The sequence below is a fragment of the Ambystoma mexicanum genome, chromosome 6q (assembly GCF_040938575.1).
Source record: "Ambystoma mexicanum isolate Mex_15411 chromosome 6q, UKY_AmexF1_1, whole genome shotgun sequence".
Classification (NCBI taxonomy): Eukaryota; Metazoa; Chordata; class Amphibia; order Caudata; family Ambystomatidae; genus Ambystoma; species Ambystoma mexicanum.
Genome location: NC_090937.1, coordinates 1,193,839,012 through 1,193,863,957, shown reverse-complemented (window position 1 = coordinate 1,193,863,957; position 24,946 = coordinate 1,193,839,012).

Here is a 24,946-nt window from a genome sequence, read left to right as displayed (position 1 = left end):
GGCACAGATCCACCCTACTGATGAGGTCCAACCAGACCGAAACACGTGTCTGGGGTTTCTGTTGGTACTCTTGTTCAGAGGAGAATTGCCTCGCATTTCGGTGCTGGACTGCCCCAGGGCAGGACAAAGACTGATATGTTTGGGATATTTCTTCTCTGTGAAAGATAGTGAGCTAAAGACTCTGGGTAAGTCTCTCGTAACCAGGACTAATGTCTGGCAGAGGGACTCCCAGGACCCCCCTTGTTAAATCTGCATATTTAAGTAACTTTGGGTCTCACCCTAAATTACTAGGGGAATCCAGACGTGGACCCCTTGCTCACTATTCTTAGAGAGGCACAGATCCACCCTACTGATGAGGTCCAACCAGACCGAAACACGTGTCTGGGGTTTCTGTTGGTACTCTTGTTCAGAGGAGAATTGCCTCGCATTTCGGTGCTGGACTGCCCCAGGGCAGGACAAAGACTGATATGTTTGGGATATTTCTTCTCTGTGAAAGATAGTGAGCTAAAGACTCTGGGTAAGTCTCTCGTAACCAGGACTAATGTCTGGCAGAGGGACTCCCAGGACCCCCCTTGTTAAATAGACATGGGTGGGGGCCTGGTGGAGGGTGACCCTGCACTGCTCGGGGGTGGGGGTGGTGTGAGACATGGGTGGGGGCCTGGTGGAGGGTGCCCCACAGTGCTGGGGGCTGGGGGGGTGGGGAACATGAGTTGGACATGGGTGGGGGCCTGCTGGCAGGTGCCCCACAGTGCTGGGGGGTGGGGGGGTGGGGAACATGAGTTGGACATGGGTGGGGGCCTGCTGGCAGGTGCCCCACAGTTCTGGGGGGTGGGGGTGGTGGGGAACATGAGTTGGACATGGGTGGGGGCCTGCTGGCAGGTGCCCCACAGTGCTCGGGGGTGGGGGGGTGGGAGACATGGGTGGGGGCCTGCTGGCAAGTGCCCCACAGTGCTGGGGGGTGGGGGTGGTGGGAGACATGGGTGGGGGCCTGGTGGAGGGTGCCCCTGGTGGCTGGGGGTGCAGGGGGACATGCGTTGGTGGGCAGTAGTGCAAGTTGACATGTGAGTTGGCTGGGGGGCATGGCCATGGTGGATGGGGTGCCTGCAGGACATGTGCAGGGTAGGCCCCTGTGGTGTGAGCCACCTGCAGGGGCCGTGGAGGGTGTAGAGGGAACACCTGGGAGGACCCACACGTGCAATTCACGTGTGGTGCTCCCTGCACACCCCTGTAATACACGTACCCTGATGGAATCGCGTGTGGAACTTCCCGCGCACCCCTGAAATATGCCTACCCTGCTCGCACGGGGCCGATCGTGTGTGGAACTTCCCGCGCACCCCTGAAATACACGTACCCTGATGGAATCGCGTGTGGAACTTCCTGCGCACCCCTGGAATACACGTACCCTGCTGATGTCGGGTGTGAAACTTCCCCCGCTCCCCGAAATACACGTACCCTGATGAAATCGCGTGTGGAACTTCCCGCGCACCCCTGAAATACACGTACCCTGCTGATGTCGCGTGTGAAACTTCCACCGCACCCCGAAATACACGTACCCTGCTGAAATCGCATGTGGAACTTCCCACGCACCCCTGAAATACACGTACCCTGCTGAAATCGCATGTGGCACTTCCCGCGCACCCCTGAAATATGTGTACCCTGCTCGCACGGGGCCAATCGCGTGTGGAACTTCCCGCGCACACCTGAAATACACGTACCCTGCTGAAATCGCGTGTGGAACTTCCCGCGCACCCCTGAAATACACGTACCCTGATGGAATCGCGTGTGGAACTTCCTGCGCACCCCTGGATTACACGTACCGTGCTGATGTCGTGTGTGAAACTTCCCCCGCTCCCCGAAATACACGTACCCTGATGAAATCGCGTGTGGAACTTCCCGCGCACCCCTGAAATACACGTACCCTGCTGATGTCGCGTGTGAAACTTCCCCCGCACCCCGAAATACACGTACCCTGATGAAATCGCGCGTGGAACTTCCCGCGCACCCCTGAAATACACGTACCCTGCTGATGTCGCGTGTGAAACTTCCACCGCACCCCGAAATACACGTACCCTGCTGAAATCGCATGTGGAACTTCCCGTGCACCCCTCAAATACACGTACCCTGCTGTAATCGCATGTGGCACTTCCCGCGCACCCCTGAAATATGCGTACCCTGCTCGCACGGGGCCAATCGCGTGTGGAACTTCCCGCGCACACCTGAAATACACGTACCCTGCTGAAATCGCGTGTGGAACTTCCCGCGCACCCCTGAAATACGCGTACCCTGATGGAATCGCGTGTGGAACTTCCCGCACACCCCTGAAATATGCGTACCCTGCTCGCACGGGGCCAATCGCGTGTGGAACTTCCCGCGCACCCCTGAAATACGCGTACCCTGATGGAATCGCGTGTGGAACTTCCCACGCACCCCTGAAATACACATACCCTGCTGATGTTGCGTGTGAAACTTCCCCCGCACCCTGAAATACACGTATCCTGCTGAAATCGCGTGTGGAACTTCCCGCGCACCCCTGAAATACACGTACCCTGCGGAAATCACGTGTGGAACTTCCCGCGCACCCCTGAAATACGCGTACCCTGCTCGCACGGGGCCAATCGCGTGAGGTACTTCCCACGCACCCCAGTGATACACGCAGCCCGCTTGCCATGCTGGTACAGGGTTAGCGTAGCCCTTTGTGCTGGATTGGGGATTTTGATGGCTTTTCCCTGCGCGAGAGGCGTTCTTGGGGGCGTAACTGGCGCTGCTGCAGGGTCGCTGCGCCACTGTGCGCCACGTCTGGTTTTGGTGGCTGGAATCCATGAATACGCTGTGCGCGGAAATGGATTTTAGCGCACGCGGCTGGCGCAGGGATTCGCACGCGCACACTGTGCGCCAGCCGCATGCGCCACTTGTGCACTGAATTCTATGAATTTCCTTCCCCCTTAGAGTTGTGGTGAGGAAATATGCTATAGGGAAAATAATGCCACATCTACATGGTAGCTTTGGCAGCCAACAGTCTTCTTAACATCTTATGCTGGGATAATCTTGACAGATTTCCCTGAATGCAGCAGATGAGCAACCGTTGGGCATGAAGCTACCTAATTTGGGGACGAAGGCAGGAGGTGGTCCACCACCCTTGACAGCACCTAGGGACGCACATGGATGTACCAAGGAATCAACCTGGTTGAATCACTTATAGCAAGCAGATTCTCACCTTTGCAACAGTTCTTTAAATAAAGTTGTGAGGTGGAACATCCGTCAGGGGATGTGCTTTTAGCAGAACCTCGGATCGAGGCTGATGGGTATGATTTGTGGCTCCATAGTGGCTTCTCTTTATAATATGTATTATGCCCCTTATTAACTACCCTTTGACAGTAAATGGACACTATTTATGGCAAAACTCAATAAATCTCACAGAATAAATATATGTTACATATTTCTTTTGGATACTTTTGGACTGAATTATTGGTTCTGATACATTACATCTTCATTTGTGTTGTGTAAAGTGTTGCTACATTCTACTTTTCCTGCAAGCCACCTAAGGCCTTGTTAGGGATGGACTCCCAGGTATGCCACAGTGATGCTGGGTGTCCGCAGACTTGGAGGGGCTAACTCCCTCCCCAAAATAAACAGAGAACTCAGTCAGACGGCAAGTACACACTGCAGTTTATTACAGCCAAAATCAACAGGGATCGATACAAGTACTCTGAAAAATTCGAGCATGTCACACAGTAAATGGCACGCAAGCCATTTATGTTCAACAAACACATCACTACTCGGTCATTACTTGGGCCGCTCTCCAAAAACCTATTGCTATGTTTCATTGGATGTCAGGGACATGATAACCAATATGGGCACATGTATATGTTATTGTACTGACTTCTGCATGTCAGGAGGCAGCCTGTCGCATCCCCAAAATCTAACTTACTACATTGTTGCAGAGTAGTGGACCTACCATTGATTCTTGTCCATTGCTACACACCCCTAGTGTACTAGACTGTGATTGGCTTGAGCTGACGTTCCCAAGCCTGGAACCCAAAACAGTTTTCAGCTCACAGAGTACCTTTTCAAGGTCATGTGAACGACTGTGTGTCTGAATTGTAATTTGTGTATACCACCTTTGCCTATGAGACCATGTCCTGCTCGCCATGACAATTTGTTGCATACTTGTTGCAGTCCATGTCTGGCTGCCTGGGATCGGCTCTCCATTCTCACCACCGATCGCTATCCATTGTCTGCTTCAACTGCATCACGTGTCTGGAGACCAAGAAATTGAGCTATTCAGCTTCAAATTATGAAGATTTATTCCCTTTTTCTGCAGCTGGTCCCTTTGTCGTCTGGGGATTTGAATGTCTTCCTATCTCTTTTCCTTGGCTGTGGGCCTTGTCTCACACATCTCTCTCTGTGTGCATCCTGAGTCAGCTCGTCTCCTGCTGAATGATTTGAGGCCTTCTGTAATTTTCCTAAACCTTCTAATGGAGTTTCTACATTGTTCACGCTATACTATATTCTCTATAACTTACTCACATTTGCTCTGTCAGGTCCCATAGGTGCTCCTACAGTTTCATAGAGTTATTGAGGTTTAAGCATATGCAAGCTTTAGCTCAGGAACTCTTGGTCTTTGCAGTGTCTGCATTACTGCATTTGACTAATGGCAAAAATAAAAAAAAGCAACAACAGTATGTATGTGTACCTGTCCTCTAACTATAGAACTGTACGCTTGTGTTCTTCATGTATTCAAGTGTGTGTTTGTATCATGCAGTACATATTGCATGTGTGCTTCATGTTGAACGCTGCTATGTAGTGCTTTCTCTAACAATGTCAGCAGCATGGCTTCTTGGTGTTTAGTCCAGGCTGTCCAAATAGGTTTCTCTGACCATAGTCTTTGGCTCTTCATCCACGCTTGGATAGATTTGTACTGCCCCCTGATTTGTATGGCCGGGTTAGGGGGTACCTCTCTGTGTATTTGTCGATCATCGGTGAATTTGGGATTCGTCCGAAATAGAATGGGTGGTTGTGGTATTTTCTGGCCTTTCATCTCATCATGGACTTAGTCGGAGGGGGGCGGGGTGGCAAGATCCCGACTCCCTCCTCAAACTTACAATAATTAATCATGTAACAATCACTGGAAGTCTGCTTGAGGGAGCCAGACCAACAGAACCCACCGTGCTTTGCACTGGCTGATGGCCGCTCCCTTGATCCACCTCCCAGTTTCTGTCTCCATAACCATGTGGGCCTGATTTACAAACAAATGTGAATGGAAAAGCCCAATTCAAAAAGGCTTTTCAAATCAGTACAGTAATTACCTGTTACCATGTTTCTATCAACCTCGCCTACCGCATTAACTCAATAGTGAATGGGATGCCAGCAGAGACGTTTTTATGGGAGGGCAAATGGGCCACCATGGGAAGTTCCATCACCTGACTGCCCGTGCAAAGTACCAGACAGGCAACTTTGAATTTGATCCTCATTCACATTCCATATATTATTTGTTTTCTTTTTACAACACATAAATAACATATGGAATGTGAATGAGGATCAAATTCAAAGTTGCCTGTCTGGTCTATACATGCTTGAGGGGACTTGTCCCTGATTATCTTTCAAAGAAGATCATTCAGTACTGCCCAAGTAGAAAGCTCCATTCCGGAGATAAACTTCTAACCTGTTCTCCACGGTCTAACTGTGTCTCTAGGGGAGACAGACGATTCGGAGAGTTTGGGCCAAAAATGTAGAACCAACTCACCCACTGGAGATTAAAACATGCGAGACATTGGACCTGTTTAGATAAAGGTTGAAAACCTTCTATTTGGATACATTTTACTCTTGGCTATAGTTAAATGTCTGCTTTCTCCATTTGTTGACCTGTAGTTATCATCTGTGCCTGAATATAGTTTAATCTGTCTCGTGCACTGAAGAAATTCTTCAAAATCAAAATCAAAATCAAATTGTGCTCGGATGAGGTTCTACGTTCCCTGCCGGGTCGCTGTTGGCAACTAAATTCTGTTAACTGTTGTATGTTTAGCTTGCATATTCATTGTAGCAAACCATGTGTAGCGCCTTTGACTTTTTGGGGAGAATACGTTGATCATCCACAATAACCGAAGTGCATATTGAAATTTGAGTGCTACCATAGCTAATACGACAGCTTAATGTACTAAGAACATGTTGTTAAGGTCTGGGATGTTATGAAGTAGCATAGTAACACAACCTGGTTAATCCCACTTAGCCTTTCCTCTCCATCAGATTGTCGAACTTGTGTTTATACTTTTTCATGAGAAGTGACACTAAACGTTCATGCAGCAACAAGCATTAGTTATAAAAACAAACAGATCTTTAGTATGGTTATTTATGATGGAGAAAATAAATGTACAATCATGCTTCTGTTATATATCATAATATTAAACGATTTTAAAATACATCCTTTCATGTGTATATTTTTGTGTACTTTGCATGTCAGTTCTCTAAAACCAGGGTAATATTTTAGTTAATTGGCGACATTCATACATTTATATATTGCATACAACAAGAAAGAAATATTGCTCTTGGCTCACTGATTGCAACACCATTTGAAAACCATAGCCCTCTTCTAATCTCAAAATATGTTCAGATATACGCAGATTCCCAGACATGTATAATCCATATCCACTAGCTATTCAATGTAACGTGTCACAGATGGCCTCAAGAAAACACCAACTCTTGAAAGTGGTTCATATGTGCTAATTAAAATGTTTGAGTAGGGTCTCATTAAGGGATGTCCCTCTCTCTCGTCTCCTTTGGGCTTGACTTGCCTAGCCTGGTCCCTAAATCTGACTGGCTGGTGGTGAGAATCTCTCTTCATCCCACTGGGATGTTCTCAGTAGATCCTAACCTGTGGTCTCAAAAGAAGAATAGTTGTAAGAAGTGGTGCCTTCAGACAACCAGGTCTCACTTGTTCTTTATCTCTCATGCTCCTGTACTCCTCATCCTAATGTCCATTCCCTTCCTCCAACACTACTCTTTCTCTCCCTCTCTATTCATTTCTATATGCCTGTCAGATGTTATTGCATTCTATATATAATCCTCCTCTCACTCTCCCTTTGACTACTCTCCACTCCCATCTCTACTGCCTTCTCCTCCCTCTTCTACACTCCACTCTGTTTCTCTCCACTCTCCTTCCACTATTCTCTACTCTCCTGCTACTACTCCTCACTACAATGTCCCCCATGACTCTCTACTGCACTCTTCTGCCACTTCTCTTTACTACTCTCCACTCCAACCACCCTTTACTCCTCTTCCACGATGCTGCACTACACAATCCTCCCACTACTCTTCATTGTACTCACCCTCAGTACTCTCTATTACACTCTGCACTCTGTACTCCTGTGTCACACGCCTGCCATCCTGGCACTTCTGGCATGCCTGACGTTTATGTCGCCATTGATTTCACTGTTACGCTTGTAACATTCTTCCCTGTTACGGTCTAGTCTTTCTGGCCATATTTCTTCCAGTCTTCTATTTTAGCCCCACCCCCTGTTTACGCTTTGCGTTGCAACCCTGTTGAGCTTTGCTTTCTCTTTGGGTTAACGCTCCCTCGTTATTTCCCCTTGCAGTCGTTACTGCCTTCTGCTTGCTTGCTTCATCTGATTATTCTATTTTTCTCGGGCTACTTCTGAGCACCTTCCGCCGCTGTCTTAACAGCCGCCTGTCTTTTTCCCTGCCTTCTGCTGCTCCTTCCTTCTTGCTTCTCCGCAGTTCCTTCCGTGCCTCTGGTATTCTTCTGTTTTCCTGTTCCCTCTTTCCGTCCTTCCCGCAATCTTCTTATGGTCCTTCTCCTTTTCTTTCCTTGTGCCAGTTCTTCTTCCCTTCATCACTCCTTGTTCTTAATATTGTTTGCTTACCGGCTTTTGTTTTTGCATTTCCTGGTTTTTCGGTTTCTGTCTTGCTCAGCCTTCGTTTTCCGCTGGTTTGGTTTCTGCATTTACTCCAGGTAGATCCTTTGGTTCACGTCAGTATTTGTAGTACTTCTATCCGGATTCTACAAGAGGTTCTTTTCAAGCCACCAGCTTTTTCCTCTTGTTCAGGCGCTCGCGGAAGGGGGTCCTGTGTTCACCATATATCTACATGGCGACACAGTGGCTTCCATCCAACGGAGGCCATTTCTCTATAAAAAGAAGAAGACCTCCCGATGGAAGAAAGGAGGCGTGGGTGGTCTACAGAGGACTCAGGTGAGGATAAGGAGGTGAGGTCTATTCGGATTTGGAGGATTCCATTGATGTGATATCTAGCATTCAGGACAGTTTGTAATGCCAACCAGAATCAGCAATGGCTACCCCTGAACAGATACAGGAGTTGGTCAGCACTGTGCAGGGTCTCTCTCAAGAGCTCTGCGCTCTCAAGGCAGATAATGACAACTTCCGACAAATGGTTACTTCCCATGAAAAACCTTGCACGAACTATCCCCTATGCCACTGGCCTCTGGGAAGTTCGATGGGAATCCCAGACAGTTTAAGGAATATATGGAGGCCTGCATTATACACTTTGCTTTCTGTCCGCTCACCTATGCATCCGACCAAGCACGGACCGGGTTTTTGGTGTCCAATCTAATGGGCAATGCCTTAGCCTGGGCCTCCCTGTTGGTGACCAGTCCTCTATTGCAGGGTAATGGGGCATTCACCACATAGTTTAAACAGACCTTTGAGAGACATGAAACATCACAAATGGCCTGTGAAGAATTGTTGAATATTCGAGAGGGATCCAACGAATTGCTCACCTACATCACACAGTTTAAGAAGGTTGCAGCCAAAGCATGATGGTCTGAAGCTGCTAAATATACCATCTTTAGGAGAGGCCTTTGTGAGGAATTAAAGGATGAACTTGCTCGTTCACCTCGGCCATCTACATTTGCCAATCTCTTAATGGCTATTGTACAGATTGATTTCCGGCTGTCTGAACGGAAGACCAAAAAGAAGAAGGGGCAGTCTTCCATGAGATTTTCCGACCTGCCATCTTCCTTCTTACCTGCTCCTCATTTATCCACAGAAGAACCTATGCAGATAGGTATAACGAGAGGTCGCTTGACCCCTGAGGAGTGCAAGAGATGCAAGGACAAAAACCTGTGTATGTATTGTGGTTCTGACACTCATCTTCCGAGGAACTGCCCAGAAGTACCACCCTGCCGTTCGGGAAACAAACAACCTCGAAACTGAATGGGGTGGGTTTCCGGGGAAGGCAAGAAAGTCCCTACCTTTCTGTTACAGTTTCGTTTACAGTTCCTTTAGAGGACAACAGGCTTATGGTGATCCCTTTATCTCTGAAGAACAAAGAAAAACCAGTTGAAACACTGGCACTCCTGGACTGCGGTGCTGCAGACAAATTCATGGACATCATATGGGCTAGACAGATGGGAATCGAGCAAGTAGCTAAAGAAGATCAGAGGGTCTAAGGGGTTGATGGTACCCTTCTCAGCTCCGGTTTGATAACCCATGCCACCCTGCTCATGGAGATGACCAAACAGCAACATCAAGAGGTCATACAGTTTGATCTTATCCGGGCCGCACACTTCCCTGGTCATTGAAAGTAAGCATCCCCCAATAAGGCAGTTAACCCCCCTCAATGAGAGGCAATAAAAAACACACCCCAGGAGGGAATGAGACCAGAACCAAGTGCGGTTGAAATTAAAAGGTATTATCTACATCAATACAGGGCATGCAAAGGACTTTGCAAACTCCAAGAGCACTCTGTCTGACAATAGCAAAGACAGTCAGTTATATTACAAATACACGTCATGCATGAGCTAAGCTATAGGGGCCACATAGTCTTGGGGACTGGATGGCGACGTCTAGCTATTATGTGGTCTATTCGCTCGGTGCTCCATGATTGGCGGGGATCCACGTGGTGGCATCACAAAGTGCTTGGTTCAGCTGGGCTTGTCGGGGTGGAGCTCCAGGGCACTGGCTGTCAACGGAGATTCACCACTTTGGTTCTATAACTTGCCCTTGTGGCCTTTCATACACATTCATCACACTCATCTATGCCAGGCTGTTATGTTAAACTTCTAACACATCAATCTAATACTTGTGTGGGGACACAAGAAAGCAGTATGTAATAAGAGGCTTCCTCCATACATCATCGTAAAGTTGTCATTAACAAAGGGTCCAGTCTCATGGGTCCAAGTGTCTTATCAGGGGGGGCACAGGTCAAGCTACTTTCATCATTTTATCCTGTTAGATGCCGTAAATGATGGCTCTGGGGGATGTTTCACAAAGACGGATAACTGTTTTCGTGGTCTGTTGAATTTGGGGTGAACTGGACCCCGGCGGGATTTAGGACCGGGTAGCTCGTAATTCACTTGGCCTGGCCATGGCAGTACACAGTGGTTGTATGGCGGCCTCTGACATGGGGGAGGTAAATACTTGAAGCGGGTCCAGCAGGAATGTGGGGAGGTGAAGCTGTGCTGTTCGAATACCAGCAAGCCCCAGCGGGCCTTGGCGGGTATAGAGGGAGATGGCCTTGTAACTTTGTGCTATTCTCTTATTCACTGGACTGCACAAATACAGATGTTGGGGCTGGAGGCATCAGGTAAATTACACATTTCTGCCATTTCCCTGTGCTTACATTACTAGGTTCATAACAAAGGAGGTTTTTCATTGGCACATACATTACATAACGTTAATCGGTCTTATGTTTGCAATTCATGAGAAAGGTGAACTTATAACAAACGTGAGGTAGTATCAGATTGGGTTACATACTCGGGAGCAAGAGATCAATGTGTTAACCTAACATTTCAGTTATAGTTTTAGTTTAGTTTTTATTTTATTTTATTTTATTTAGCATTTTTAAAGCGCTCACACAGCCCGCTGGGATTGAGGCGCTGTTACAGGAATCAGTTGCGTGATAGTTTTTTTTTGTCTTAGTTGCGTATTTATAACGTGCTTAAACACCCGCGGACCCGGGGATCGAACCTGTGTTGCTTTGTGTCGTCTTGCTTCCAAGGCGCACTCGTTGCCGTTAAGCATTCCCCCCATGACTGGCTCAATGCCCTAGGTTGCTTACATGCAATACAACACATTTCATGACATCATGCACAAGTATTTTATATATTGCTTTTCCATTACCCTTTGTTACAATAGCAGCAAAACATTAGTTGGTACAAAGCAGATTTTTGAGTGATCGTACACTGGGCCTCAGAACATGAAGGTGTCTCGGGGGAGGGCGGGGGGTCACCTCGCTTTAGTATGAGTGACTTGCATTATACGTTTTAACACTTTTTAACAGACATTCTTTAGCAGCATGGATAAGGCTGAGAGACTCGAGAGTTTAGCATATATGGTTAACAATTCATCTGGGGGAACAGGCCTGGGGGTCATGAGCATCATATATCACAAGCATGGGATGTTAGGCGCAGGGTTAGGGTATACTTGATAGGGACGACTTTTGTTCTTTCTCGGACCTCAACTGCAAGTCCGGTCATTTCTGGGGCAATAATGTACTGCGGAAGGTAAATAATACAGTGTTTGTTCTGTTACTTGTTCGTGTGTAGGTGGTTGTGAGAACGGGCCTTCAGTGGATCTGCCATGGAGGGAGGAAGGGGGGAAGTGCAAGACTCTCTGTGCGCAGTCAAGTGGGGGCAGAGCTGCGGCATTTGTACACAGGCTGTTCTACTGGGGCCTAGGTTCAGTGTGCTCAAAATGGAGTCGTGGTGTGTTATAAAATGGTGTCTATGTTATGCTACACTATGGGCCATACAGCCTCACGTGTCGATCCGCAGCCACCCTGCCTCCTGGGCCAAGGTGCATGGGGGGCTGCCGACGAGTCATGAGCCTCACATAGGTGGGCAGTGTGGGGGAGGGTGGTCCTAAAGACCTGTCCTCCCATACATTTCCCCCTTTCGTTACTTAAGTAACAAATACTGTAACTCACCCAACCTCTGATGTTCTTTTTCATTAGCAACTGCTTCATCCCACGCCGGTGTCCCTTTTATTGGCATCCAGGCTCTGCACACCCCTCACAGACTTTCCCCCCTTCTAGCATACTCATCCGGTGTGCAAGTCATATGTATATACATCCCCCATCCCCCTCCAAGTCTACCCATACCTCCTTATACCATTCTCGTTCCAGAGGCTCTTTTAATGTTGTGTGGTATAACCTATCTATGTCCCCGTCATAATGCAATGCCACCATCCTATATGTGGGTTCACGATCCTCACCTGTTTGCACTTGTGCCTCCTGTATGATCTGTGCTGCTCCTCTAGCGTTGCCCTTTGTCACCATCATCATTGCACCATTAGGGACTGCGTTTGCGCAGCACCGAATACCTAGCTAGCACACACAAAAAATCAGGAGGAAAAATACGATGATGGGTATCAGCATTTTGACAGTCAATCTTAGCCAGGATGGTACCCAGGAAAAAATGTTGTCGAACCAAGAGCTCGGGTCCACACCACCTTCTTTCTTCATCCGTTCCCCCAAATTGTGCACTGCCGCGATAACGTGTGATAGAGTTCCATTGTCCACATCTGCAGAACGTACGAATGTGCAGCACGCGCTCCCGATTTTTCGGCAAACACCTCCATCCATCGCCGTTAACAGGTCTAGGATATACCTGTTCTGCATTGTCATTAGCCGTAGGGCCCTTAGCTCCACCTTGATCACGTTGAACCCTTCTTCAGTGTCGTTGGCCAATTGGATCTGTTCCCAGCACGTGATGTGCAGCCACTTGGTGTTGGCTCGCGCCTGGATAAGGGACGAGGGAGGCAAAGAATGTTTCAGCGGAGTTGAATTGCCATTACCTTTGAGGAATTTATGCCAACAGTTCTGTGGAGGCCTTGGATATGTAGTTGGACTACCTCCGCTTTCTGGCTATCACACCTTGCGTGTTGTCCGCAGACAGGACATACATTCGTGGTTCTTTTGTTGGTTATGAATTTTCTGGGCGACAGCGGCTTGCAGTCCTTCTCCTCCTTCAATGTGACTCTCCGGAATCACCATCAGGGCAGAGTGCAGCGTCACCAAAGAACATGTGCCCCTCCAAGATTGTGGGAGGTGCAAGTATGCCTGTTTACCACAGACCCAGTAAGTGTCCATAAGGGCTGCTGTCCCTTTCTTCATATCTGGGATACTGAGCATTCTATTGCAGTTCTTATTTATGCCCATGTTGTTTTTCCCCTCGCCAAGGAAGCACAGTTTGTATGTAATTTCGTTTTGCAGCTTGAACGGTTTTTCTATGTCTGTCACCCATGTTAGCTTTGTGATATGCTTCGTCCAAACTGGTGTGCAGGTTTTCTAGACCCATTGCAGTTTCTCTTCTGGCAATCCTCGTAGCGCTTCTGCTTTGCATGTTATTACTTCTTCATTTCACTTATATTTTTAAAACAAAGTTCCTTTAATCACTAACAACGGTTCTTTTAAACATATCCCTCCTTTGGGTCTCGAGTAGCAGGTTTTCTCATTTTGCAGCATTTCAAAAGATACTGTGTGTGCCTGTAAGGTGTTCTTAATTCTACATAGGGTGAGATGAAGGAGACACTGGGTGTCTGCAAGAGGCAATTCTTGAGGCAGGGTAACATGTCACCCATGTTAGCTTTGTGATATGCTTTGTCCAAACTGGTGTGCAGGTTTTCTCGACCCATTGCAGTTTCTCTTCTGGCAATCCTCGTAGCACTTCTGCTTTGCATGTTATTACTTCCTCATTTCACTTATATTTATAAAACAAAGTTCCTTTAATCACTAAGAACGGTTCTTATAAACATATCACTCCTTTGGGTCTCGAGTAGCAGGTTTTCTCATTTTGCAGCATTTCAAAAGATACTGTGTGTGCCTGGAAGGTGTTCTTAATTCTACATAGGGTGAGATGAAGGAGACACTGGGCGTCTGCAAGAGGCAATTCTTGAGGCAGTAGTACCTTAGGTGTGCCTGAGGCATGGGGAATCAAAGAGCATATGTAACAGCTCTCAATTGTTGTTTGCTTTGCGGTGGAGCTCATGTCTGCATACCATTTATTTGATTGATGTGGGTGTCTAGGGTCTTCTATTGTGTCTAGCCCCAGGCCGGAATACTCGTCATATTTCCTCCTTCCTACCTCCCTCCTCCTTCTGCTGCTTTTGAGGTACTCTTTCGCATTGTTCACCACCCCGCCCCATTTCCCACTCATCATATAGGGCCATGAATCTTTCAGTCGTTTCTGCATTTTCTTCCTGTATACTTGTGGGGTATTCATGTTCTATGGATGGATTGACTGTTGGTGTGGGCAGGGTGGCGGTAGTGTCATATAACCATGTTAAAACAGAAGGATTACGATCATTTAAACCATAGACACTGTATTCCGAGGCATTGTACGGGGAAGTCGGGTGTGGGGTCAGCCTATTGCTGGTGTCATTTGGGTGCTGTGCATGATCAGGGTGAGCATCATAACCCCATACGAGCTGAAAGCCATCCCAGATTAAATAGGCCCCTTCTTTAACCATTTTCATTCTATTCCCTATGTTGGTTCCATTCCCTCCCCCCTCATTCATATCGATAGAGATGAATGTAATAGCCCAATAAAAAACTAGTTCAAACATCATTGTAAAGAAATAATTGCGCACACAAACAGACCACACTCATACGAATATCTGTGCAAATAAAAATTCTTGTTGCCGTTTCTATCTGTCCTAACATTATTTGGTGCAGGCTGCCCGTTTGTTGCCATGGTTTCTCCTATACATTAAAACATAAAAGTGCATTAAGCATCCTCAAATAATTAATTATATCATTTTCATTAGAGAAAGAGAGAGAGAGAGAGAAAGAAAGACAGACAGAGAGAGAAAGAGAGAGAGAGAGAGATCTTCATGTTGCATTTTGAAAATTATATACATTTTCATGTTACACAGTTATTTTATTCAGTTATTTCTTTTTAACATATACCACTATCTAATGATAGGATGCAGCTACATCTTTTCTCTTCACTTATTGTGACACTTCTTCTGTGTTTTGTACTCCTTCGTCCTGTCCTTGTGTGACATTATCATAGGCCTTTCGCACGTCTATTAAATGTATCCAATATCTCAGGCCCTTCCCTTTCACTGCCGTCGGCGTGCAATACACTACTTTGTGTGGGCCATGAAATCTTGGGGCATTCCACCTATGCACGAATCTCCTTACATACACCATCTCCCCTGGCATTAGCTGACCTTTTGGGTTCTCTTCTAGGAGCGTTATTTCCTCGCTTCCTTCCTCATTTATGAACGGTGGTGCGAGTTGTTTTGCTATCATACGAGCCGCTTTCGTGAGATTTGTCAAGTACTCATTCAACTCTTCACCTAGTGCAGTGGTGCTTCTGTGGGCATCTGAATGTCTGCAACTTCCTGATACGATTTCGTGTGGTGACAGATGGTGGTCCTTGCAAGGCTGATTTCTCAGGTCGAACAAGGCCAAGGGCAACCAATGCACCCAGTTTTTCTTGAGTGAGAAACACAATTTTGACAACTTCCCTGCAGGAGGCCGTTGATCTTCTCAACTACGCCATTACTTTGCGGGTGATACATCGAGCATAGTTTGTGTTTGATTCCTATCAAAGCTGTTACTTCCTTGGACAGATCATTGACAAAATGTGTGCCATTGTCTGAGCGAATTGCATCGCAAATTCCCCAGTGCAGGAATACCTCCCTCACCAGGATCTTTGCAGCACACTTGGCATCCGGATGTGCACAGGGTCCTGCCTCGACCCATCGTGAAAATGGACAAACCACTACTATCATGCAACCTGAACCATTGCACCTCTCTCCCATGTCTGCATAATCAATGTGCAGCTCTCTGAAGGGGCCTGTTGGTTTTGGTATTGTTCCTCTTAATGTCCTTAGTGTCATTCCTGAATTATATATTTGGCACATTGCACATTCCATTACCAATTTTGAAACTTGCTCCTGCAAACCTGGGACAAACCAATTCTCCTGTATTTCTGCGGCGATATGTTGTTTCACATTGTGTGCTGGAAAAGGTAGTTGTTGGAAAGCTATTTCTAATAGTTTGATTGTCATTACTACTTTACCTGTGCTGGTTTGACGCCATAGGAGGTATATTGCTGACTGGCTACACCCTCTTTTTTCCCACAATTCTTTTTCCTCTTTTGTTGCCCCGTCTTGCAGCTCCAGTATTTGTGACACGGGCATGACATTATAGCCATCTAGATCCTCTTGTGCATGTTTTTGTATTAGGTACTCCTCTGTTCTCTCTTTTATTAAGTAAGAAGCTTCCTTGGCAGCAGCATCTGCTGCCGCGTTTCCCAAAGAGATCACATCTGTATTGTTTGTATGGGCCTGGCAATTCACTATAGCTACCACGGTGGGGACTTTTAATGCCTCTATCAGTTCTTTTAGAAGCTCTGCATGCGGTAAAGGTGACACATCTGCTCTGTGGAACCCTCCCCGTCCCCATCTTGCCAATCCCCCGTGTACAGTAGTAATCATATATGCTGAATCTGTATACATTGTAACTGCACACCCCTTTGTTGCATGCAGTGCTTCAATGAGTGCTATTAATTCTGCAGCTTGTGCTGAGTAATGGGCGGGTAGGCACTGCTGTATTAGCACTTCGTACTCACCTTCTTCCAATCTTACACAGCTATTCCCATGTGTTTTTCTCTTGTCTCTGAATTTATTGATGCTGACCCGTCTATGAAGAATACCTCTCCTTCAGTCAGTGCATTTTCACTCACCATGGTGGTTTCTCCCTCCTCACCCCTGTATGTTGCACAATCATGCGCTTGCATGTCTTTCACTGTGCATGGTTCTGTAATGAATCTTCCAGGGTTCACTGTCTTGCATCTCACTATGTGTATGTTTGCGCTGGACAGAATTATTTCATACGCTGTGGCTCTTTGTGTTGTGAGCGTGCTTATTAATTTTTCCAGAATTGCGAATAGGGAGTGCTCCACGAACAGTGTCACAGAACATCCCATCACTATCATTGCACTTTTCGCAATGGCGAACACTGCGGCTTCAAGAGATTGCTCGCAAGCAAAGTTTCCTTGCATTACTGCATCCAGTGTGCCACTGTAGTAGGCCAGGGGCTTGTGTCCCAGAGATGTCTGTTGTGTCAGTACTGCTGTCATGAGGGACCCTTTACAGTGTGACAACAGATAGAACTTGCGCTCATAATCTGGGTTCGCGAGTACTGCTGCACTTGAAATTAGTTCTTTGAGTGATGTGAACGCATCATCTAGTTCTGGTGACCATTGCATTTCTGTGTTTTCTCTTTGAGCTTCATTGAGTCCTTGCAGTAATGGCCTTGTGTATGCTGCATAATCTAATATCCATGCTCGGCAGTAATTACACATGCCGAGACATTTTTGCATTTCCTTCACTGATTTTGGTCTGCCTACTGCTATGATGGCGGCTACCCTGTCTGGTATGATTCTCTAACCGTCTTTTGAAATTAGCTGTCCCAAGTGCAACACTTCTCGCTGACAATATTGTAACTTTCCTTTATCTACCTTGTAATCTTTGTGGGCCAACAATGTCAAGAGAGTGATAGAATCTTTCCTGCACTCCTCCTCATTTTTCCGCACACCAGCAAATCACCCACGTACTGAATAATTGTGCTGTCTGTTGTCACATTTCCTAGATCTTCGTGTAGAATTCTGTTGTATATCCTTGGGCTTTCACAATACCCCTGCGGTAGTCTGCAGTGCTCATACCTTTTTCCTCCCAATGTGAATGCTGTTAGATATCTGCACTCTTCCGCGAGTGGTACTGGGAAGAATGCGTTTTTCAAATCAACCACTGTGAAGTGAGTCGCATCTTTTGGGAGGCTGCCTAGGATGGAAGCAGGATTGGGGACCAAGGGGAATGCTTTTTGGATGACGTCATTGAGTGGGCGTAGATCTTGGATCATCCTCCAAACCCTTCCCTTTGCTTTTTTGATGGGGTAGATACAAGTATTGCATGGTGAGTTTGAGGGCACTATTATTCCCTGTGCTAATAATGCGGTGATTGTTTCTTTTATTCCTTCTTCTGCTTCCCGGGACAGGGTGTACTGTTTTACCCGGGGCAATATGGCTCCTTTCTTAACTAGTGTCACCCCATGCAATAGTCCCATATCATGGCGGCCGGTGGTCCACAGGTCACCCGGCACTGACTGCATGTCATCATCAAAGAATGAAGGTGGTGCTCCTACCACTGCCATCAGTTGCACTGGCACTTGTCTTGTCTGTATCATGATATCACAGGGGATTGCTATCGCCATTATTATTTCCCCATCACTATCTGAATCTGAAGAGGGCTTCATCTGATAAATCTTGCAGTGCAATGTCAGCATTGATGCACAACACTGTGCGCCATTCGCAGCCATGTATGTCCATTGCAATTACTGCTATTCTTTGGGCTGAGACCTGAACTGCATGTAAATCTAATGACATCATGGTTCCGGGCACTATCTCCGGGCGTGCTATGGGATGGGAAGGAAACTCTGCAGGCACCCTCCATTCTAGGTGCTTCAATTCTGGGACCACCCGTGCCAATGTTTTTAACCCCTGGATGAACATATCTGGGTCCACTGGTATGCCACGCACTTCTGGCGCTGTTGCTCGTGCGTGCACTACCAGCATCACTCGCATGGGGCAAATCCCTGGTGTTGAGCACACTATTCCTCTCTCTGTAAAGGAGATAGTCATGTTAAGCTTACTGAGGAGATCCCTCCCCGATAAGTTAATCGGAGATTGTTTATAGTACAGTAGGGGTGCTCTTATTGTTTTACCCCCACTGTTACATCCAATTCTTCTGTGTAAGGAACTTCGACCACCTCCCCAGAGAACCCCTGCATTTCCAATTTGCGATTAGAAAGCGGAAACCTGCCCTCACGTAAACATGATTTTTCGATTCCCGAATCCACCATAAAAATGAATTGTTTGTTCCCTATCTCTGCCCCTATCAATGGTTCCTCTGCTGCATCGAGGATCGTCAATAGTACTGGACACGCAAGTGCTCTCTGTGGGCTGTCCTATGCTGGGTGTCTCGTGGTCCCCCCTTGTCTGAAAACATTTCCTGATACCACTGCCACTCCTACGCAGGTGCACCATTTGCTGTTGTGGCCAAGGGGTTACCCTGTGTGTATGGCATGTGTTTGCAGCATTGTAGGTGCTGTTGGACATTGTGTGGTTGTTCTCTGTGTTGTTCTGGGCACTTTTGCTCCTGCTGTCCTTGACCCCCTCCCATTGGTAACCCGTATGGGCTCCCTGGGTGTGGGTGACCATAATGCTGGTCATCTTGGTAATTATTGTTTGGCCTGTTCCTACATTCTCGTAAGAAGTGTCCCCATCTCCCACAGTTCCAACAACTTCTTTGTCCTCCTCTAGGTCCTTTGCCCCCATACCCACCATTTCCTCCATACCCCAGACCACCCCCTCTCCGCCCTCTGTAGCCACCTCTTCCTCCCCGGGGGCTCCACACTTGCCACTGCGGTCCTCCATACTGCTCCTGTCCATTCCACTGTGACTGCCCATTGCCAGCTCAATTTGCTGCCATCCTTCCTAGTATTACTAATGATCCCTCCTCCTCCTCCGCATCCCTATCTGTGGGGAGTGCTGTTACAGCTGCGGCGACCTTCACCAGTTTTGTCTGTATTAACTTTGCCTCGTCTGCCAACCATCCCTGTTCTATCTCTTTCTCCCTTTCTTTGATTCTCTTGCAGTGGTGTACTATTATACTTTGAATTTCGGGCCAGCCTTTCGCTTTAATCCCTGCTATTTTGTCGAGTGCTTTCTGAACTTCTTTTGGGAGCACTCTCTTTATTATAAAGTAAAATAGGGATGTTGATTGATCCCAGGCTGTACCCGTCTCTGCTCTCCACATCTCCTGCACCCGTAAAATGAAATCCATGGCATCTTCCCCATCAGTCATTGTACATTGCATTACTGACTTTAAATCTGGCGTGTCTGGGAAGGTGTCTCTCAAGGCATCCCAGACCCTTGCACGTACTGTATGGAAGGAGGCTCCATAATGACGGTCGCAATCTAATCTTATTCCCGGGAAACCAGCCTTTGCCCAAACTCTGTCTGCTTGGTCACCCACTGCTGATACCAACAAACTTTTGACATCCCCCACTGCTAATGGCACCCCCACTGTATATTTCTCAAATGCATATATCCACTTACTTGGTCCTCCCGACAGCGGGGGCAATAATTTTAATAAGTTGGCCTTGTCCATCTGAGCCCAGGATATGTAATTCGGCCTCCCGCCCCCTCCATGTATCAGCGGAAGCTGCAGTTTGTTTTTACTTCCTCTCCCACTACTCACCTTTGACCCTTTCCTCCCAAATGTGGCCATTCTTCCTATCCTATTCCTTAACCTCTTGGTCCACTCTTCTTCCATGGACCTCCCCAAAGGTGTCTCATTCAATCTTTCTGACATACCCCCTGCTGCTACCCCCAGTCTCCCTGCCTCCAGTTCAACGTCCTCTATGTCACACCACAGCTCTTCCATTCCTCCAGTGGCCATTTCTCCCTTCCCTGTGTTGTCTCCGAGCGTATGTGGTTCCAATTCTATTATTCTAGTTGGCTCTTCCTGTATTCGGGATAGTAGTTCCCCCTTTTTCCACCCTTCCTCAGAGGACCTGTCAAGTGCTTGTGTCCGTGGCGTTTGCTCTGTTCTTGACATGCTTGTCCCGCCTTGTTCACATATGTTTCGTATCCTAGATAGCTCACTTCGGGCCATTGAGAGTCGGGAATCTAAGTCTTCTGTTAATTTCTCAATATCTACGGTCGGAGTACTTACCTGCCCGCTAGTCCTGGGGCAATCATATGGTGGAGGTGCAGTTGGTCAGGGGGTAGCTGCGGGGGTAGGTGTGACACATACACAGGATCACTATACCCCTCGGCGGGCACTGGCTTATTTAGGAGGGGGTACAACTGTCTTACCTCTATTGACCCCTCTTTCCCCCTACCCTCACCTTCACTCTAGTTTGCTGCCAGGGGAGTGGTGGTAGTGGTGGGCTGCTCTGGCGCTATGTCTTTCCTCTTGAGTGGGGGAACTTCTTCAAATAGTCTCCATAAATCTAGTATCTCTCTGCTATTATGGAATTGTTTTGCCTTGTATTTTATGAATATGCATGTGGCTACCATGTCCAGGACACTCTTATCAAACAACCCTCCCTGGGGCCATACCTGGGGTAGCCCTTCTCCCTTCAATTCTGTGACCCACTGGTCATGATACTTGGTTATGCGTTCTTCATAGCCTGGTAGATTTTTACAAATGTGGGCAAGGGGTGTTTAAGCCCCCATTTTATTTTCTTGTTGTTCACCCTCCTGTGTTTCCTGTGACTATCACTGTGGCTCATGTGTGTGTGTGTGTGTGTTAGTACTAACAATTCTTAAATACTAAAATATTTCTACAGAATATGTCTGCCCTGAACCTTACCGGGTCACACTTACAATGACCATTTCACAGAAACCCCTGCTACCATTAATTTTAACATTATCACTTTGCAGTGCAATTTTTTAACTGGAAAAAGAATAACATATTCAACTCACGATAGACATACAACAAACATTTAACGTATAACACATAACAAAGACCCTCCTTTTCCTTGCCCTGTAATTTTCTTTGAAAGAGACCCTCTGTCCCTTACCCAGTTCTTCCCTCCAACCCTTGAAGTTTATAGAATATTCCCTAATATTAATTTACCCAGACTAAAGAAAAAAAAAAACATTTTCTAATCTATACACCATGTCTCTTTCTTCTCAAACACCTTTATTTCTATTTTCCACTATTTCACTTATTCCCAGTACTAGTCAAGATAGCACTATGCGGCGCCGCCTTCTACCCTCTTGCAGAGCTAGGTTCCCGTCTTCTTTTTTTCTTTTTTTCCACCTTATTATCCTAATGGCCATATGCAGAGAAAGAGAATAGTATTAATGTATTATAGTACCAGTCGATTTACCCCTAAGAAAAATCGCGTATTTACCTCACTTGACCTTGTACCCTCTGGTCTCTATCCCCCTCCTTTTTTTGTAACTAGCACTTAATACTCACGTGCCCGTCTTGTTCCGAGTCTCTCCGGACCCGGTCCGTCCAGGCGGCGCTGCCTCACACTCAATGGCCACCCCCGGCTCCGGCGAGCGGTTCTAAGGGTTTTTTAGAGCAAGACCCGTACCCTTACGCCCTACTGCGTGCGCATGTCTAAGCGTACCAGTTGCCGTAGGCGGGCAGCTCTCTTGAGCGGGACCGCCGTACGTCTCCACTGCGGTCGGGGACGTCTCGTGCCAAAAAGGGACAATAAAGACGAATCACGTCTAAGGGGTGACCACTGAAAGTACGCGTTCCCCAATAAGGCAGTTAACCCCCCTCAATGAAAGGCAATAAAGGACACATCCCAGGAGGGAATGAGACCAGGACCAAGTGCGGTTGAAATTAAAAGCTTTTATCTAAATCAATATAGGGCATGCATAGGAGTCTGCAAACTCCGAGCACGCTCTGCCAGACAATAGCAAAGACAGTCAGTTATATTACAAATACACGTCATGCATGAGCTAAGCTATAGCCTTGGCCACATAGTCTTGGGGATTGGATGGTGACGTCTAACTATTATGTTGTCTATAAGCTCGGTGCTCCATGATTGGCGCGGATCCACGTGGTGGCATCACAAAGTGCTTGGGTCAGCTGGGCTTGTCGGCGTGGAGCTCCAGGGCACTAGCTGTCAACGGAGATTCACCACTTTGGTTCTAGAACTTGCCCTTGTGGCCTTTCATACACATTCATCACACTCATCTATGCCAGGTTGTTATGTAAAACTTCTAACACACCAATCTAATACCTATTTGGGGACTCAAGAAAGCAGTATGCAATAAGAGGCTTCCTCCATACATCATCGTAAAGTTGTCATTAACAAATGGTCCAGTCTCATGGGTCCAGGTGTCTTATCAGGGGGGCACAGGTCAAGCTACCTACATCATTTTATCCTGTTAGATGCCGTAAATGATGGCTCTGGGGGATGTTTGCACAAAGACGGATAAATGTCTTTGTGGTCTGTTGAATTTGGGGTGAACTGGAATACCATTAGGTCAGGGGGGGCACATAACTGGCACCTCAAAGGCAGCAGGATTTAGGACCGGGTAGCTCGTAATTCACTTGGCCTGGCCATGGCAGTACACAGTGGTTGTATGGCGGCCTCTGACATGGGGGAGGTAAATACTTGAAGCGGGTCCAGCAGGAATGTGGGGAGGTGAAGCTATGCTGTTCGAACACCAGCAAGCCCCGGCGGGCCTTGGCGGGTGGAGGGGGAAAAGGCCTTGTAACTTTGTGCAAGTCTCTTATTCACTGGACTGCACAAATACAGATGTTGGGGCTGGAGGCATTAGGTAAATTACACATTTATGTTGTTTCCCTGTGCTTACATTACTCTGTTCATAACAATGGAGGTTTTTCATTGGCACATATATTACATAATGTTAATCGGTCTTATGCTTGCAATTCATGAGAAAGGTGAATTTATAACAAACGTGAGGTAGTATCAGGTTGGGTTACATACTCTGAAGTAAGAAAGCAATGTGTGAACCTAACATTTCGGTTATAGTAAGGACTGGCTCAATGCCCTAGGTGGTTTACATGCAATACAACATATTTCATCACATCATGCACAAGTATTTATATATTGCTTTTCCATTACCCTTTGTTACAATAGCAGCAAAACATTAGTTGGTACAAAGCGGAGTTTTGAGTGATCGTACACTGGGCTTCAGAAAATGAAGGGGGGGGCACCTCACTTTAGTATGAGTGACTTGCATTATACGTTTTAACACTTTTTAACACACATCCTTTAGCAGCATGGATAAGACTGAGAGACTCGAGGGTTTAGCATATATGGTTAACACTTCATCTGGGGGAACAGGGCAGGGGGTCATGAGCATCATATATCACAAGCGCGGGAGGTTAGGCGCAGGGTCGGGGTATACTTGATAGGGATGACTTTTGTTCTTTGCCAGACCTCAACTGCAAGTCTGGTCACTTCTAGGGCAATGATGTACTGCGGGAGTTAATTGATACAGTGTTTGTTCTGTTACTTGTTTGCGTCTAGTTGCTTGTGAGAACGGGCCTTCAGCGGATCTGCCATGAAGGGAGGAAGGGTGGGGGAGTGCAGGACTCTCTGTGCATGTCAAGTGGGGCCCGAGCTGCAGCATTTGTATGCAGGCTGTTCTACTGGGGCCTGAGTTGAGTGTGCTCAAAATGGAGTTGTGGTGTGTTATAAAATGGTGTGCTACAATACGGGCCGTACAGCCTCACGTGTCGATCCGCAGCCACACTGCTTCCCGGGCCCAGGTGCATGGGGGGCTGCCGACAAGTCATGAAGCCTCACGTAGTTGGTCAATGTGAGGGGGTCCTAAAGACCTGTCCTTCCATACATCATTCTCGGGGTGTCTTGGCTCCGCAAGCATAACCCTACCATAGATGAAAAACGATACTACCTTCAAATCAGATCATTGCTGCAAGTTGTGTTCCACAAGACACACACATGAACCCTTAAAGGTGCTGATGTACGAACCTTCTTCTTCGCCATCTCTTGGTGTTAACTTCATTCCTCCCAACCTTCAAGACTTCGAGACTGTATTTACCTAGAAGGATCCTCAAGAACTATCACCTCATTGCCCTGAAGATTATCGCATAGATCTACAGCCTGATGCCCTTGTTCCCTTTGGGTGCATGTTTTCTCTCTCATTGAGAGAGAAGGCAGAACTTAGAAAGTATCTGGATTCCAATCTCAAGAACGGTCTAATTCAGCCTTCATGCTCCCCCGCATGCGTTTCTCTGTGTTTTGTACCAAAGAAGGACACGGATGAGTTGCAGCCCTGCATTGCCTATCGAGGGCTCAATCGAGTAACCATCAGAGAGTGATACCCAATGCCCCTAATCCGAGACATTCTCGAAGCGGTACAAGGTGCGTGGTTTTATCTAAGCTAGACCTCCAACGGGCCTACCACCTGCTATGTGTTCGAGAAGGAGAT